This window comes from Zootoca vivipara, chromosome 15, assembly GCF_965207765.1.
Source record: "Zootoca vivipara chromosome 15, rZooViv2.hap1.1, whole genome shotgun sequence".
Lineage (NCBI taxonomy): Eukaryota > Metazoa > Chordata > Lepidosauria > Squamata > Lacertidae > Zootoca > Zootoca vivipara.
This window is the reverse complement of record NC_142598.1, coordinates 3,706,405-3,722,494: the sequence shown is the minus strand read 5'-3', so window position 1 is coordinate 3,722,494 and position 16,090 is coordinate 3,706,405. Positions and strand designations below refer to the sequence as shown.

The 16,090-nt window shown below is 50.2% G+C and overlaps 1 protein-coding gene across 4 annotated transcripts in view; it reads left to right on the top strand.

The window, feature by feature from the left end:
- Positions 1-3,830: 3,830 nt before the first annotated feature.
- FLNA (filamin A) overlaps positions 3,831-16,090 on the top strand; it is an 87,188-nt gene continuing 74,928 nt past the window's right edge. For all 4 annotated transcript variants that reach the window (XM_035097097.3, XM_035097094.3, XM_035097095.3 and 1 more), the window contains exon 1: positions 3,831-3,948. The gene's annotated coding sequence lies outside the window, so the exon portion shown is untranslated. The remainder of the gene's footprint in view (positions 3,949-16,090) is intronic.

The window sequence follows — 16,090 nt, the reverse complement described above, 5'->3', positions numbered from 1 at the left end:
CAGAAGTCTCCTAATCTTGGTTCAAAATCTAGATTTGTCAGGATTTGCTAGGATTTTTTACACCATGTGAGTGCTCTGTGTAAACCAGATCAACATGCAAATCTATCTTAGGGCTCACAGTTGGGTGTTTACTTACAGCTGAAGGAAGCATATGTCACGAGGAATCTGTTAGTCTTTGTGCTGCCAAAAGACACTTTGCTGTTTTTACTTAGTGCTGGAAGACCCAGCAAGTTTACATTGTTTCCTAGTTGATACCTCAAAGAAAAGGCTGTTGCAGAGCATCGCATCACTTATGGGCAGAAGTAGCTGAGCTGAGAGTCCTTTCCTAGGCAGCCTCATCCACTCACACCCCCACCCAGCATCCCCTATTCAAAGCAAAGGAACATCTAATCTCAGTATGGGTGTGAAACCGAGAGAAGTGGCAGTAGCTTAAACTGGAGTGCTTGCGTCAACCAGACCAAAAGGAAGTACTCTTGCTGAAGGGCGGCGTTAAAGTGGGTCAAGATTCCTCTTCGTGAGAGCCTAAAATGTTCACACAACTTCATTCCAGGTATGCAAATATGGTCATGCGGCAGTTGGAGGAATTCACCCAGTCAGTTTAATGGAATGTATATGTGCAAGGGTACCAAGTCATAGGAAGCGCAATGGCGGGAAGGTAAACGGCGTTTCTGTGAGCTGCTCTAGTTTCTCCAGAAGTGGCTTAGTCATGCTGGCCACATGACCTGGAAAAACTGTCTGCAGACAAACGTCGGCTCCCTCGGCATGTAAAGCGAGATGAGCACCGCAACCCAAGAGTTGTTCGCAACGGGACTTAACTGTCAGGGGTCCTTTACCTTTACCTTATTCCATATAATTTTTTTAAAGGATCTCAGGTTGGAGTGATGGAAGGGGCAGCTGCACCAGAGCCCTTGGAAACCTGCCGGGGAGGGGGGAGAACCTGTGGCCCTCCAGGTCAGCATTTCTTAACTTGGTGGCCCCCATATGTTGCCGGACTCCAACTCCCCTCATCAGTGGCCATGCTGCAGTCTGAAACGTCTGATTGGGGGAGGCTGCTTCGGATGTGATGGACTCCAGCTCCCATCAGCTCCATCCAGCATAGGCAACAGAACACCTGGAGAGCCAGAGTTGTCATTCCTGGAGCAGAGGGACCAATGGTCTGAGTCAGTAGGAGCAGCTCCACACTCTCGCTCTTGGTTGTCTTTGCCCACTGTGCACACACCACTGAAGTATGCATGTCTTATTCAACCTCTTTGTTGCAATGAGCTTAGGTGAGTTGAACATACAGGAGCATGTCCAACACAACTCACCAAGCTCATTGGGACAAAGGGGTAGATTAAAGCAATATAAAGCGTTTTGTTCATTAAGGCTGAAATGGATTTGTTGAAATCCATTGGATTTGTTCCTGAGTCACCATGGAGATGGCCAGTCTGTAAAACTGCCATAGGCATGACCTTGGCACTCTGCAGAATGGCTGCAGAGTGTGTGCTCCCATGTCATTTCCTGTGTGCCAATTTGTACCTCTCCTAAATTTCAGAAATTTTAACAAATCAACTTCAACTTTAATACACATTTCCCTTAACGGTTTGACTTCCCATCTTTACCTCCATGATGTCTTTTATTCCCTCCCTTTTTCTGCTGCATTATGTTGCATATATATATATCCTACTTATTTCCTCTATTACAACTGTTGTCATTTCTCTTCTCTTACATCAATTTTGAATCCTGCTCACGACTTCATTTGGCCACAATACTTCCTCAAATAGCCCAAAAGGGGCCTCTACTTTTCAATAAAAAGTTCATTGTTTTGATCTCTTACTCTTGCTGTCAATTTTGCCATTTCTGCCTAGTCCATTAGTCTAAGATCCATTCTTCCTTGGTTGGAACTCCTTCCATTTCTGCACATATAGGATTCTGGCTGTTGCTGTTGTTGCGTACAAAAATAAATTAATCCTCATTTGCAGAGGATCCTGAGGTATGGCAGTGGGGCTACAGCTGGCCACTAGATGAGCCAGAACCTTGCTGCTTGGCCCTCAGAAGAGTGGCCTCCTCAGGAAGCCAATTTTGGACACTTTGAAGGGTGACAGACTGGGCGATAGGTGGAGCAGATTCAAGAGGAGGCTGTTCCAAGAGAACTTCCCAATGGATTGTGCTTCATTTCACATAGGAAGCTTCCATTGGCCCATCTTGCTCAGTAATGGTCACTGATGGCCCATGGTTCTCCAGGGTTTCGGGCAAGAGTCTTTCACTGCCCTCCCTGCACAGGCCAAGGATTGACTGTGGGACCTTCTGCCACTGATCTGTGGGATCATTCTGCCACTGTGATGGACCCTACCCCAACCTTTCCCATATTAATCAACAGAGAGGAAGTGGGACCATTTGGATTTTGCGTTTTAGACACCAAGATGGCTGGTCCTGGCTGGTTTTCTGGTGTAACAATTTCCGGATCTCACCTCAATATGGGATCCAGCAGTCCACTTGCTTTTCTCATGTGTGCTATCTTCAAGGAAATAGATTTGGAAGATCACCTTTCTCTGCCCCCCAGTGGGTGTGCAGCTCAGGGCTCCATATTCCGTATTATACAAGCCTAAAGCATGCATCTTTGCTGCTGACACACATGCGCTGCTGACACACAAGCTGCAGCACACAAGTGCCCACATAGACACCTACACAGACATGCCATGGAGCAGGCAAATGCATCGCAGAGGAACTCCAATGCATATAGGCTTGCTCAGCTGTAGACATACATCCACTCACTCAGGTGGGTAACAAATCATGTGATAGGTTTGCCGATTTTTAGATGTACCTCTGGGTTCTTTGTATGTCATCTATTGCAAATAAGTAATTATGTATTCTTATAACCCTGGCCATTCTCTCTCTCAAGTCTTTTATCAGCCAAGCCAGTCACTCAGCCGCCCTGACTCTGTGGCCATTCCCAGCAGCAACTTATCACCCTCAACGCCCATGCCTGCCATGCCTCACTTCCTGCCACTTCCTGCCCCCTCCGTCTCTGTTCCCTACTCCCGTGCCCCATGTCCCTCACGAGCTGACCCTCTTCCTTCCCTTTCTGTGCCCATGATTCATGCCCAGCCCATAGTGATGGGGCACAGAGCAGCACCATGACTAAGCGGAAAGATCCCTGGCTCAATGTGGGCATGGCCATGGGGGTTAAGGGGGCTTGCGGTGGTCTGCCTGGCATTTGGAGCGAGGTGGCCTAGAGGTGGGGGTCATTTGGGGGCTTGAGGAGGCAAGTCCAATTGGCCCTCTGCCAATTGCCACAAGGAGGCTCTCCCTGTGCCCACGGGGTAACTTCCAGGAGGCTTGTGCAGGAGGGCAGCCCTGTGAATTGTGTCCCTGGGGAGTGGGCCAGATCTGTCCGTTGTGCCCTCCACCATGTCAAATGCCCTGCAAACTTGACATAGCCACTTTGCCTTGTCACCTTACCCACCACAGGCCGTCACTCTTCCCCACATGGTGGCTGATGCCCCCTAGTGGAAGGAGGGGGATGCCCCTTCCGTGGCTGAGCTGCCCACTCCCCGCTTGCAGTTGGCGCTCCCCGGAGGGCAAAAGGGCAATGACCGGCGCGCTCCCCGTGGGGCGCCCTCTAGAGGGGCAACCCTTGTACCCCCCTCCCCGGTGGACGTCGCTCTGAGCTCACCCCGGGGGCGGCGCCTGGGTCCCTCCTCCTCCTGCTCCCCCCATCTGCTGCCACCGGCCTCCCCCCGTCCCTCCTTCCTCCCGTCGACTCTGCTCTTTACCAATTAAGGCTTGCTGAGCCGCCCGCCCGGTGTCCTCCCCGCCGCCGCCCGCCGCCCGGCCATTCCGAGCCGAGCCCCGGCCCGAGACGCACGCATCGCCCCGTCCCGTCCCGTCCCGTCGTCAGCCCGTCCATCGCTGGGCAGGCAGGCAGGAGCCGCAGCCCCAGCACTGCCCGCCCGCCGGTCCGGAGAGGTGAGGAGGGCATCCGGGATGGGAAAGAGAGAGGGAGGGAGAGGGCGCCGCCGGAACGGGATGCAGAAAGGCCGGCGGCTGAGCGGGCGCGGCAGGAGGGAAGCGGGGCAGAAGGCAGGCGAGAGCGAGCGAGGGCGACGGAGGACCGCGACGGAGGGAACGGGAGCGCCGCCGGGGCTGGACGGGCGCCTGGGACTGGGGCGGCGGTGAGACCGGGAAAGGGCGGGGGAACGAAGGCGCTGGGAAGGAGGGAAGGAGGAAGACGGAAGGTGGACCAGGCAGGGAAAGGGAGGGAAGTCAGGCTGGGGATGGAGGAGGAGGAGGAGGAGGAAGAGGAGGAGGAGGGAGGCCGGGATGCCTAAGTTGAGAAGAAGAGCCGAGGCGGGGAGCCAGGAGGACACGCGGTGGAGGGACTCGCGTGCACGGCACGTCGGGATGAGGGAGCTGCGCGGAAGAGGGAGGGAGCAGGAGAGCTGGAGCGCCCGGAGGAGAAAGGTGTCCGCTGCTAAGCAGAGGAGCGGAAGGCGAGCGGGGTCTCTCGGGCCTTTCTCCCCTCGTAGCTCCCCCTCCTGGGCCCAGGGCCCACCCTCCATCGCCACCTGGGTGGGCAACAAGGTGCATCTTCGTGTGATCGAGAGGGAGATGGGGAGGCGGCAAGGTCCTGGGTGGTGCTGCTGGTGGGGCGTCCTCGGGTGGACCACCTGCACGAAACCTCCCCACTCCCGTTCTTCCAACAGAACCATTTGCTCAGCTGGTTTCCCGGCATCATTCATCCGGCCAGGGGCAAGGCATCTTTGCATCACGCACCAAGTACAACACCAGACGCGTGATAAATGGCCATCCGCCCGCGTGAACTCCTGCTCAGTGCAGAAGCGCCGTAACCCGCCTATTCCGCCGCGCGCCCCTCTCCCCGCTTGGCCGGGCGATGGCCGCAATCGGTTTATTCCGGTGACTTTGCCCGCACGCTCTGGTTAAATCCAACAGCCTTTTCAGTTCAGCCTGCTGCCAGGCTGGATTGCATCTATGTAGGTTTCGGTAGGCGGGCTGGGAGGACAAGCTTGTGAGCCTGTGGTTCTTGCAGCACAGCCAGAGCCACCAAAATCTTTTTGCCTTTGATTAGTAGATCAGAAGATAACTAGCATCGGAGAAGGTCGGGAAGTCTCTTGGTAAGCAGGAATTCGAAATAGACCCGCGCAGGTTCCGTGCGTGACACTCTTAAACTGCTTCTCCCACTAAATAACATGGGGCACAGTCTTGGCATCGCACATTACTCGGTTCTGCGCCCCCTAACATGAATCCTGCCCCTCCTAAAATAAATCCCGACTACGCCCATGGGCACAGTCTTCTCGGAAGCCCTGCAAACTGTCGAAACGGTGGCACCCCTGCCTATTTTAAGGTGGGGGGGAATTTCCCCGCGGATTTTGTCCTCCGCGGGTGGGAACTTTGCTGGCTCTCACTCTGCTGTCCTTAAGGGGACCCTCCCCAAATCCACTTTAGGAAGCTGCAGGGCATCGTTTCACAGTGAGGCTGCTTCTCAGAGAGAAGCCTCTTAGCACCTCTTTAACCACATCTGATTCGGAATACAAAAGTGTGATATCTGGTCTAAGCAATTTCTGGGTGTGTGCCTTCGTGGCTGATGGTGCTGCAAAATGCAGAAGTTTCTGGTCACTTTTTTTCCTATATGATGTGGAATGTGCAATTATGGGCTCATGACTGTGCCCCAGGTTGGTATTCTGACACCACTGAGTGCCAGCCACCACTGGGTGTGGCCGGTGAGAACAAGGGAGAAGAATACACATTAGAGCAAATTAGCTACCCCTGAGCATCATTTTAACCATCTTGTCATCTTCACAATCCTGGAAGCTGTACTGCATTGCATTACATTGTTTGGAATTCTAATGTATTGCATTGTACCGTACTGTAGTATTTATCCATTCCCTAGCAAGTTCATGGTGGTGCCCACGGTGTTATCCCATCCTCATAACAACCCTGCAAAGCAGACTAGTCTGAAATGCAGAAGCTCATAGCTACACAGTGAGCTCTCTGGCTCAGTGGGGATTGGAAACCAAATTGTTGAGCTCTAAGGCTAAGACGCTCCACCACACTGGCATTTGTGAAAATTGTTTTTCCCACCAACAATTTTAATACATATTTTATTTTATTTATTGAATTTCTACACCACCCTCCATCCAAGAATCACAGGGTGGTTTGCAATATCAAAGCACAAAAATACATAACATGGTAACAAACAAAAACAATGACCTCCATACATATGTAGTTTAAATGTTATTATAATTAAATATATTATTTCAGGAGTCAAGTGGAAATTCTAATGGCCATTAGTGACTGTAAGCATTTAATCGGGGGTGGTGATATTTATTCTGGATGAATTAACAAAAAGGGTGTGATCTTGTGTATGTGCACTAGCCTATCGTATGAATGCAGCCTCATTTAATCCTTGTGGTAATTAAAGAGTACAGCCCCCACCCCTAGCTCTCTCAGTGCATGCTCACAGGCGTATGCTCAAGATAATGGAAGGCAAAAACCAGCATGACCTTATGCCGTTTATGCAGAAATAAATCCCACTTTATTCTATTAGGATTACAGTACTCCTGGGCATACCATAGGATAACAGCCTTACAGTAACCATATCTACTTGGAATTAAAACCTTCTGTATTCATTGGGATTTATTCCCAGTTAAATGGGATTAGGATTGCAGCCAAGCAGTCTGCAATCCTATATTAATTTACATGGAAAGAAACCCCATTAAACTTGTCTGATGAGTAGACAAGTATAGGATTGCATTATTAGAAGTCCCTGAAAAGTCATTAACTGTTCCTATATGTTCACAACTAAAGAGAGGACTTTCCTCATTCTTAAAATGCACAATTAAGGGTAGAAGCCACATTACAAATCATGGCTATGCAACCTGGATGGGGGTGATATAATCTCAGTTAATTAATCCTTAACACAGCCATTGGACACCTGGGGCCCTCCAGATGTCTTGAACTACAACTCCCTCTGGCTCCAGGTAGCAGGACTGATGGGAATTGCAGTCCAAAGCAACTGGAGGGCACCAGGTGAGTGAAGGCTGGCATAAAAGCTTGTGTGAGCCAGTCAAGGGGTTCCGATGTGCTTTAGAATTGTGAATATAAATGTATTGTTATTGCAGACTACCCTGGAAAGAATGAGTATCATTTGGTGTGTACATTCCAAAAGTATATTGCATCAGAAAGAAAGGGTGAGGTTGGGCAGGTGGAATAATATAGGTGGGTATGGGCACAAGGGATGAGAATGTAAAAACCTAGGACTCTGTTCTAGACCAATTGACTATGCCAATCCCAAATGCTATAAGTATGTCCCTAAGATCCCTCCTAGGACGTGTAATGTGTTCTGAATTATGCTGCCCTAGGAAAGTCCTGGGAATGAGGAAGGATGAAAAGATATGTCCTCAGTGCTGGCTTGCTTTGTGACATGTTAAAGCATCGCTGAATACATTTAAAAAATAAGAAAAAGGAAGACCCTGCACATCTTTTGGCAACTATAGTCTCACTTGCACAGAATCCCTGGTGATGTCCTCAAGGTGCGTCACCACAGCTTAGAAGCCTTCCTGTCCCATAGCTCCGTCTGTGTGCATGTAGAAGAGAGAGGGGCAGAGAGGAAGAGCCACTGTGTCTTGGTTAGTATGCCAAGCGAGGACCAAGGAGCCCCAGGTTCAATGCCTCACTCAGCTTACTAGATGATCCACTGCCTCTCATCTTATCCTACCACGCAGGGTTGTTGCAAAGGTATAAAGAAAGGGGGAGCCATGTCGGCCACCCTAAGGAAAGTGCAAACAAAAAGGTACTAATATGGAAGTTGGGGCTGCCAAAATCTCTTGGGAAAGTACTAGAACATGGAGGACTACCCCTTACTTAGAAAGTCCACACACCCTACCCTGACACCCACTATTAACACAGGGCACAATTCATAAAAGCCTAAGAAGACCCTGGCTCCTGGATCAAGCCAGAGGCCCTTCTAGCCCCAAATCCTGTTTCTGAAGAGGCCAACCAGATGTCTCTGGGAACGGCCACAAAACATTCTCCTGGAGGCTATATTGCATGAGCCTCACCAAAATGAACAGGAGCAGACCAAGAGTGGGGTTTGCTTTGGTGTCCTGCATGGCATCCCAAACCTACTGCCTCACTTGGCCTCACTCTGAGGGCTGCCCTTCTGGCAGAGATAGCCTGAGGCATTTTGGTTCCTGAGGACAGGAAAGCCAAACAGACCTCACCAGGAAAATGCAAGCATATGAACAACCGTTGACATGTTGCTGTTGTTTAATGGACTGTCCCCCTCACAAGCCACCTGAAGCAGCTGCCTCAGATTACCTCACGACAGGTCCACTTCTCCTGCCACGCTGCCCTGGACTGAACTGGCTGAGTTGAAAGGCAGCTCTTGCTGTGTGCTAAGCTGAGCCTGCGCCCGCTTTTGGCATGCCATCACAACTGCTCAGAAAGCTGACCGGGCCTTGCCACCCAGCCCATGGTGGCTGGGTGACAGGTGGGAAATGGCCAGCTTTTACACAGGCAGCCCAGAGCTTGCAGCCATGTGGGAGAAAGTCTGTGCTGGAGGCACTAAAAGAACCATGGCCATCATGGCCTTCAGCGGTTGTGTGAATGGGCTTTTGGTCTCACCTGTGTCAGGAAAAATGAGCAAACAGGTGGGACACCCCCAACCTTTTATTGCCATGCGGTGTAGTGGTTGGAGTGCTGGACTAGATACAGGCATCCCCAAACTTCGGCCCTACAATTCCCATCATCCCTGACCACTGGTCCTGTTAGCTAGGGATCGTGGGAGTTGTAGGCCAAAACATCTGGAGGGCCGCAGTTTGGGGGTGCCTGGACTAGAACCTAGGAGGTAAAAGGTAAAGGTAAAGGGACCCCTGACCATTAGGTCCAGTCGTGACCGACTCTGGGGTTGCGCGCTCATCTCGCATTATTGGCCGAGGGAGCCGGCGTACAGCTTCCAGGTCATGTGGCCAGCATGACAAAGCCGCTTCTGGCAAACCAGAGCAGCACATGGAAACGCCGTTTACCTTCCCGCTGTAGCGGTTCCTATTTATCTACTTGCATTTTGACGTGCTTTCGAACTGCTAGGTTGGCAGGAGCTGGGACCAAGCAACGGGAGCTCACCCCGTCACAGGGATTCGAACCGCCGACCTTCTGATCAGCAAGCCCTAGGCTCAGTGGTTTAACCACAGCGCCACCTGGGTCCCAGAACCTAGGAGGCCAGGACTCAAAACATATGCACACTCCCAGTCAGCCCTGAAGCTCATCGGGTGACCTGAGCCAGTCCCTGCCTCTCAGCCTTGTAGGGTTGTGGTGGTGATAAAATAGGGAGGGCAACAGTCAGGTACACCACTTTAAGCTTATTGGAGGAAAGATGGAATAGGAAGGCAATAAATATTCTCAGTGCTGCATCCTTCATTTAGCCCAGAACTCCCCTGAACTATGCTGCCTCACACACAATTGGGATTCTTAAATATTTGGGGTGGGGTGGGGGGTGACGGAGAGACAGACCGTTGCTTTCTCACCCTTTCAAAGCATGTTCATGAGGAAAGTGGGGATTCTTAAGCCTGGTGAGGAGTGCAGAATCGGGGTGGGGGTGGGGGGGATGACTGTTGTTCCACATTAGGTCATGCAGAGTAAAAGGAGTTGTTTTTCTTTTCGAACACCAGCTCCAAGAACCTGGCCCACCACCCTTGCTTCAGCCTTAATTTCTGACAGCTTGGGGCCCCCCTTGCTCTGGTAGACACCCACACTGCTCCCACCCCAACCAAGCCATAGCCTTCTTGCACCCCCACCCCCAGTGCTCCCTTCCTCAGCTGACTGACACCCTTCTGCCCTGATTCGCAGCCCACTGCAATATCCCTATTCCCCCAGGGCCCTGGGGAGGGTCTGGCTGGTTATTTTAAAAACCCAAAGAAATGAAACTCTCCAAATAAGGGGAAAATATGAAGCCAGGTCCCTAGGCTGGGAGTTCTTCTGTCTTGCTTGAAGGAGGAGGAGCAGTGGGGGGAAGAAGAGGGAGGGGGGAGCTGGGAAGGGAGTCAAGAGGGCCACCTATTGATAGAACCTCGGAACTGCATGCATCTCTTTTACTAAACACTCCCCCCACCCCACCCTGTCAAGCCTTTTCCATAGACCTACCTGCTCAGTGGATTGCCATAAGGTGGAAGGGAGATGAAAGGCGTTCCTTAAAGTTTATTTTCTGCACCACAAGGAAATTGATTTCTCAAAATGAATGCTCACCAAAGGAGCTCTATAGATCAGGACTGATGAGTAGTGACTGCTTGGGTGGGGTAGGATCAATAATATACTGTAGTAGAGGAGTGTCTTTGGTTCCTCTTCTTGCTGATCCGTGTGTGTGTGTGTGTGTGTTTGCCCAGCTTGTATTTACACAAGTGCCTTGGAAGCTCAATGAGCTTTCGAAACCATATAGTCAAGTCTCTTCCATGATCGGCCAAGAGCAACGCATTAAGAAATAGCATCCTGTACCAAATCTGGATGTCCTATGGTCATCTCAGCTCCACAAGCAGCCCAATCTATTGCACTACTTTTAAGGGTTCCAAAGAGGCGGTGTGTGCGATCCAAGAGGGCACATGACACACACACACACACACACACACACACCCTTGCAATGTTGTGGCGGGTGCTGGAGACTTGTGCAGATACCTTCAAGGGCTGAGCCCATGGGCATAGCCAAAGGGGGGGCAGGGGGCAGTTGCCCCCCCATCCACAAAATTATAGAGAAGCATTGAAAATACTGTGTTAACTGAGGTTCTCTTTGGGGGTATATTTGGGGGTATATTTACCCATGATTTCCCAAAGAAAGTTCAACAACTTGGGGTGGGGGGGTGGGCAATCTCCTAAAAATGTTCAACAACTTTGGCTCCCCCCCCCAAAAAAATCCTGGCCATGCCCATGGCTGAGCCTGAGTGTTATCTCTGCGGCTGGAGTGCATCTCTCAGATTGTTGGGGGGGGGCACAGCTGCTTTGGGCAGCTGTTGCCCCCTGGCTGGCCAAAGACATGCACAGCAGGTCACCGCTGAACCACAGCATGGAGCTGCCTTCCCTTGGAGGTATGCCAGAGCCCTAGCATGAGCATATTTCAGGGTCCAGTTACGTGAACCTTTGGCACCAGTTGCCAGTGGGGGAAGCCTCACTTGTGTTGATACCTAAAAGCATCACTCAGCAAACAAAGTGCCAGTGATAATCTGTAAGCATGTTAAAGAATCAACTTTCCCTTTTTGAACGTCTGTGATGGCACACCAGGTGTTGAGTGTGCTCACGACGACTGCAGAAGCCTGAGCTTAGGTGGGGCTGCAGACTTAATGGTGAATTTGGGGTGCTATTATGGGGCTGGGGAGCGGTATGGAAGACAGACAGCAATTGCACACAAGTAGACCTGTTCACTTCAGTGGGGGCTGACGTAGGGAAGCTTCCTGGAGGATTGTGCCTCATGTTGATTGGTAGGATGGGGAGCTACAGTAGAAGTATTGCCAAAATCCTTGGGGTGGCCCACTGACTGGCCTGTAATAAGCCAATGGTGACTAAAAGCCAACTTGGACAAATGAAACTGCTTTGCAAGCCTCTAAGTGGCTCTGATGCCAAAAATGCCCTGATAGAACTGTCTCTCCTAACACCAACAGAAAAGGCACTGAGCAGGCCTGACCTGCCCAGTCATGAACCACCATGACTGGGATGGATGACTGAGAATCATTCTAAGAACTTTAGTGTATATACAGTATGCATACCCAGAATATGGATATAAATGATTGTGTCCTGCATGCAAAGAATTAATTCCCTCCAATACCCCTGCATGGCAGTTTCCATTGTGAGTGGTGCACATTTGTTTAAATGGCGAGGCTTTCCAACCATGAACACACAGTAAAGGTAAAGGGACCCCTGACCATTAGGTCCAGTCATGACCGACTCTGGGGTTGCGGCGCTCATCTCGCGTTATTGGCCGAGGGAGCCGGCGTATAGCTTCCAGGTCATGTGGCCAGCATGACAAAGCCACTTCTGGCGAACCAGAGCAGCACACAGAAATGCCGTTTACCTTCTCACTGGAGCGGTACCTATTTATCTACTTGCACTTTGATGTGCTTTCGAACTGCTAGGTTGGCAGGAGCTGGGACCAAACAACGGGAGCTCACCCCGTCGCAGGGATTCAAACCGCTGACTTTCTGATCGGCAAGCCCTAGGCTCTGTGGTTTAACCCACAGCGCCACCCGCATCCCTTGAACACACAGTATGGGATCCCAATCTTTTTCTGATCAATGTTTTCATATTGCAAGAACAACATTTGTTTAAATAATTGCATACTGTTCACAGCTAAAAGTGCTGCATGTGTATTTGCTCATTTAAACTCTTGTGGTTTTTCTCCACTTCAATCCGCATGCAAAATGTACATTGGGGGGAAATCTGTTCCCATTATATGTGTGCATGAACAGCAGCCATACATTTCAGACACATGGAAGCAACTTTAACCTTACTGACTGTGCCTGATACACATTTATTTCCTTTCCTCCACTCTTGCCCTAGCTGACAAATTAGATTCCCAGAGGGTTTACAGCGCTTAAAGAAGTGCCTACTAAAATCTGAAAACTACTGGATACACTTCTCTTTTGTATGACTATCAGAGGGTGCTATTGAATGGTTCCTAGTGACATCACTAATTGCAAAATATGGTTCTCCACACATCTGCCCCCAGGACTGCAAATCTGGAAGTGTGTGCGTGCGCGCGCACGAGTGCGCAAATACGCAGCTGGGAAAAAAGAAGCAAGCATAACATTAATTAGTTGTATGCTGTGGAATGTGCCACCGGTCATTTGACTAATGCTGCAATCCTAATGCCACTGACCTGGGGCAGTAAGCCCCATTGAATCAGTAGGGGTTACTTTTGAGTAAGCCTGGCTAGCCTTTTACTGTAAGCAACTAACTGTATGTTGATATCTGTTTTAAACACCAAGTGTATCATTTGCTTATAAATCCCCGCAGCTGACTTCATAGCTTAGGCAAGCTAATAAACTCTTAGTGTTGTGTATGCACAATTTGGAATAAAGGGGAGATGATACCAGCTTTCCTTGTAGAGATATTGTTTATTGTTACTTTATATATTTATACATTAAACTGATATCCCACCTCCCACCTTTCCTCCAGGGAGCTCAAGGTGACAGACATAGTTCTCCTTGCTGTTCTCGCAATAACCCTGTGAGGGAGAAAATGCTAAGAATGAGTGAGAGGCCCTAGGTCACCTTGTGAGCTTCATAGCTGAGTGGTGATTTGTCTGGTGACTGGTCTTAGTCTTAGTCTGACACTCCACACCACCACAGTGGTTGTAAGACTCACTTAATGAAAATGCATGAAAATGCTTTGAGCACTTGAAATGTGCTATATAGATGCTGTTATTTACATGGATAAAGCCTTGCAGACAGGCGTGAGGCCTGTCAAATTTAACGTTAAATGCTGACCTCTGGGCATTTTTGTCTGCAAACAGGCTGTGTGTGAGGAATTTAACCCTCAGTCTTGATTCTTAAAAGGGACCAAGCACTCAGTGAGACACAAAAGTGCACTATGGCAATTCCTGGCCTGACCAGCAGGGGGCACCCACATACTCTTTTCCTTCCCTACAGTAGCTAGCTCCACGCCCACCCCGTTTGCTCTCTCTCTTTTCAGCTGGGCAGAACAATGGAGGGGACAGGAACACTTATACAGTCATTCAGAGCATCCCACACTTTGTCTTCATACCCTTTCATAACAACCCTGCGTGGTAGGCCAGTAGTATTACTCCTCATATTGCAGAAGTAGGGGGAGCAAGCGGAGGCTGAGAAAGATAGGCTTGTCCGAGGCCACTGCAGTGGGAGTGCAGATGATTTGAAGCAGGAGGCCGCCAAGAGGCTGCATGACTCCAAGGGCAGGAAATGGGCTGACCAAACCAAGGAGAAAGGTGATGGTCACAGACAGCACCTCCTGTCCTCATGCTCAACCAACTGGCCCCTCCCCTCCCTGTCAGAGCCTGTTGATGTTCCAATGCCAGGACTGGCCCTGAACCTGCTTGATACCAAGTCAGGCTGTAGGGCCATCTAACACAGGAGTGCCTACACTGGCTGGCAGCGGCTCTCTTGGGTTGCAGGCAGAACCAGCCTTTTCTGAAGCTTGGGGGTTGAACCTGGGACCTTGGGCGTGCAGAGCATGTGCTGCACCACTGAGCTATGGGACCCACTTCTCCTGTGGGGTAGAGCCATGCAGTGCTGGTGGTGGCCCAAGGGGACGGGTAGGGAGGAAGGCAAGGAGCCAGAGCCATCACCTGACGTGCAAGGGAGGCTATGCCCCATTTGCCCTGACCAGTCTCCACTGGTGGCACCAAACATGTGCTGTGTTCCTTTGCCACTACCACCCTGTCACTGAGTCGCTCCAGTAAGCCGAGTCCAAGGCAACTGGAATTAGAAGAGGAATCTCTTCACAGTTGACAGGGCCAGATGCTTTCATATCTTCCCCATCCAGATAAACAGTATAGAGATGGAATGAGTCTCATTTTTTGACAGAATTACAAGCCTGGTAGATGAAGGGAATGCTGTGGATGTAGCCTATCTTGATTTCAGCAAGGCCTTTGACAAGGTGCCCCATGATATTCTTGTAAAGAAGCTGGTAAAATGCGGGCTAGACAATGCTACCATTCAGTGGATTTGTAACTGGCTGACTGACCGAACCCAAAGGGTGCTCATCAATGGCTCCCCTTCATCCTGGAGAGAAGTGACTAGTGGGGTGCCACAGGGTTCTGTCTTGGGCCCAGTCTTATTCAACATCTTTATCAATGACTTGGATGATGGGCTTGAGGGCATCCTGAGCAAGTTTGCAGATGATACCAAATTGGGAGGGTTGGCTAATACCCCAGAGGACAGGATCACACTTCAAAATGACCTTAACAGATTAGACAACTGGGCTAAAGCAAACAAAATGAATTTTAACAGGGAGAAATGTAAAGTACGGTACTACACTTGAGCAAAAAAATTGAAAGGCTGGGAGACACCTGGCTTGAGAGCAGTACATGTGAAAAGGATCTAGGAGTCTTGGTAGACCACAAACTTGACATGAGTCGACAGTGTGATGCAGCAGCTAAAAAAGCCAATGCAATTCTGGGCTGCATCAATAGGAGTATAGCATCTAGATCAAGGGAAGTAATAGTACCACTGTAATAGTACCACTCTGGTCAGACCTCACCTGCACTACTGTGTCCAGTTCTGGGCACCACAGTTCAAGAAGGATACTGACATAGCCATGTTCCAATATATAAAAGGATGCCATATAGAAGAGGGAGAAAGGATGTTTTCTGCTGCTCCAGAGAAGCAGACACGGAGCAATGGATTCAAACTACAAGAAAGAAGATTCCACCTAAACATTAGGAAGAACTTCCTGACAGTAAGAGCTGTTCAGCAGTAGAATTTGCTACCAAGGAGTGTGGTGGAGTCTCCTTCTTTGGAGGTCTTTAAGCAGAGGCTTGACAGGCATATGTCAAGAATGCTTTGATGGTGTTTCCTGCTTGGCAGGGGGTTGGACTGGATGGCCCTTGTGGTCTCTTCCAACTCTATGATTCTATGATAGAATTTAAGCACGTCCTCTAATCTTCTCTAGCAATGGGGTCCCCTTACTGCGCACAGTGCTTTGTCTAATCTGCCCACGACCTTCCCCCAGCCCTGCAAGATGGGGAAGTCCCAGGGTGGGGTGCACAGGAGCTGGTACAAAATAAGAACTTTCAAAAAAACCCGTCTCAGGAAGTCTGGGTGGGGCTGGGGCGGGTTTGACAAAGCCGTTAGGCCACCGCAGCTTGCTGAATCACGGCAATGTGGGGGGAATGATGAATAGGGCAGAGATGGGAGCTGGGGCAGAAACACAAACACTTTCCACTTGTAGACGCGTGCTGCTCCTCCAGCAAGAGGGACTCTTACGAAATACACAACACAAGCAGGACCCCGCCTGGTTCCCTCCATGCACAGCAATGCTCTGATCTCCAATGTTTAACTCAAACTCCCATCGTCCTCTGACTGTCCTACTGGCTGGGGATGATAGGAGCTTGAGTCCAACAGCATCGGGAGGG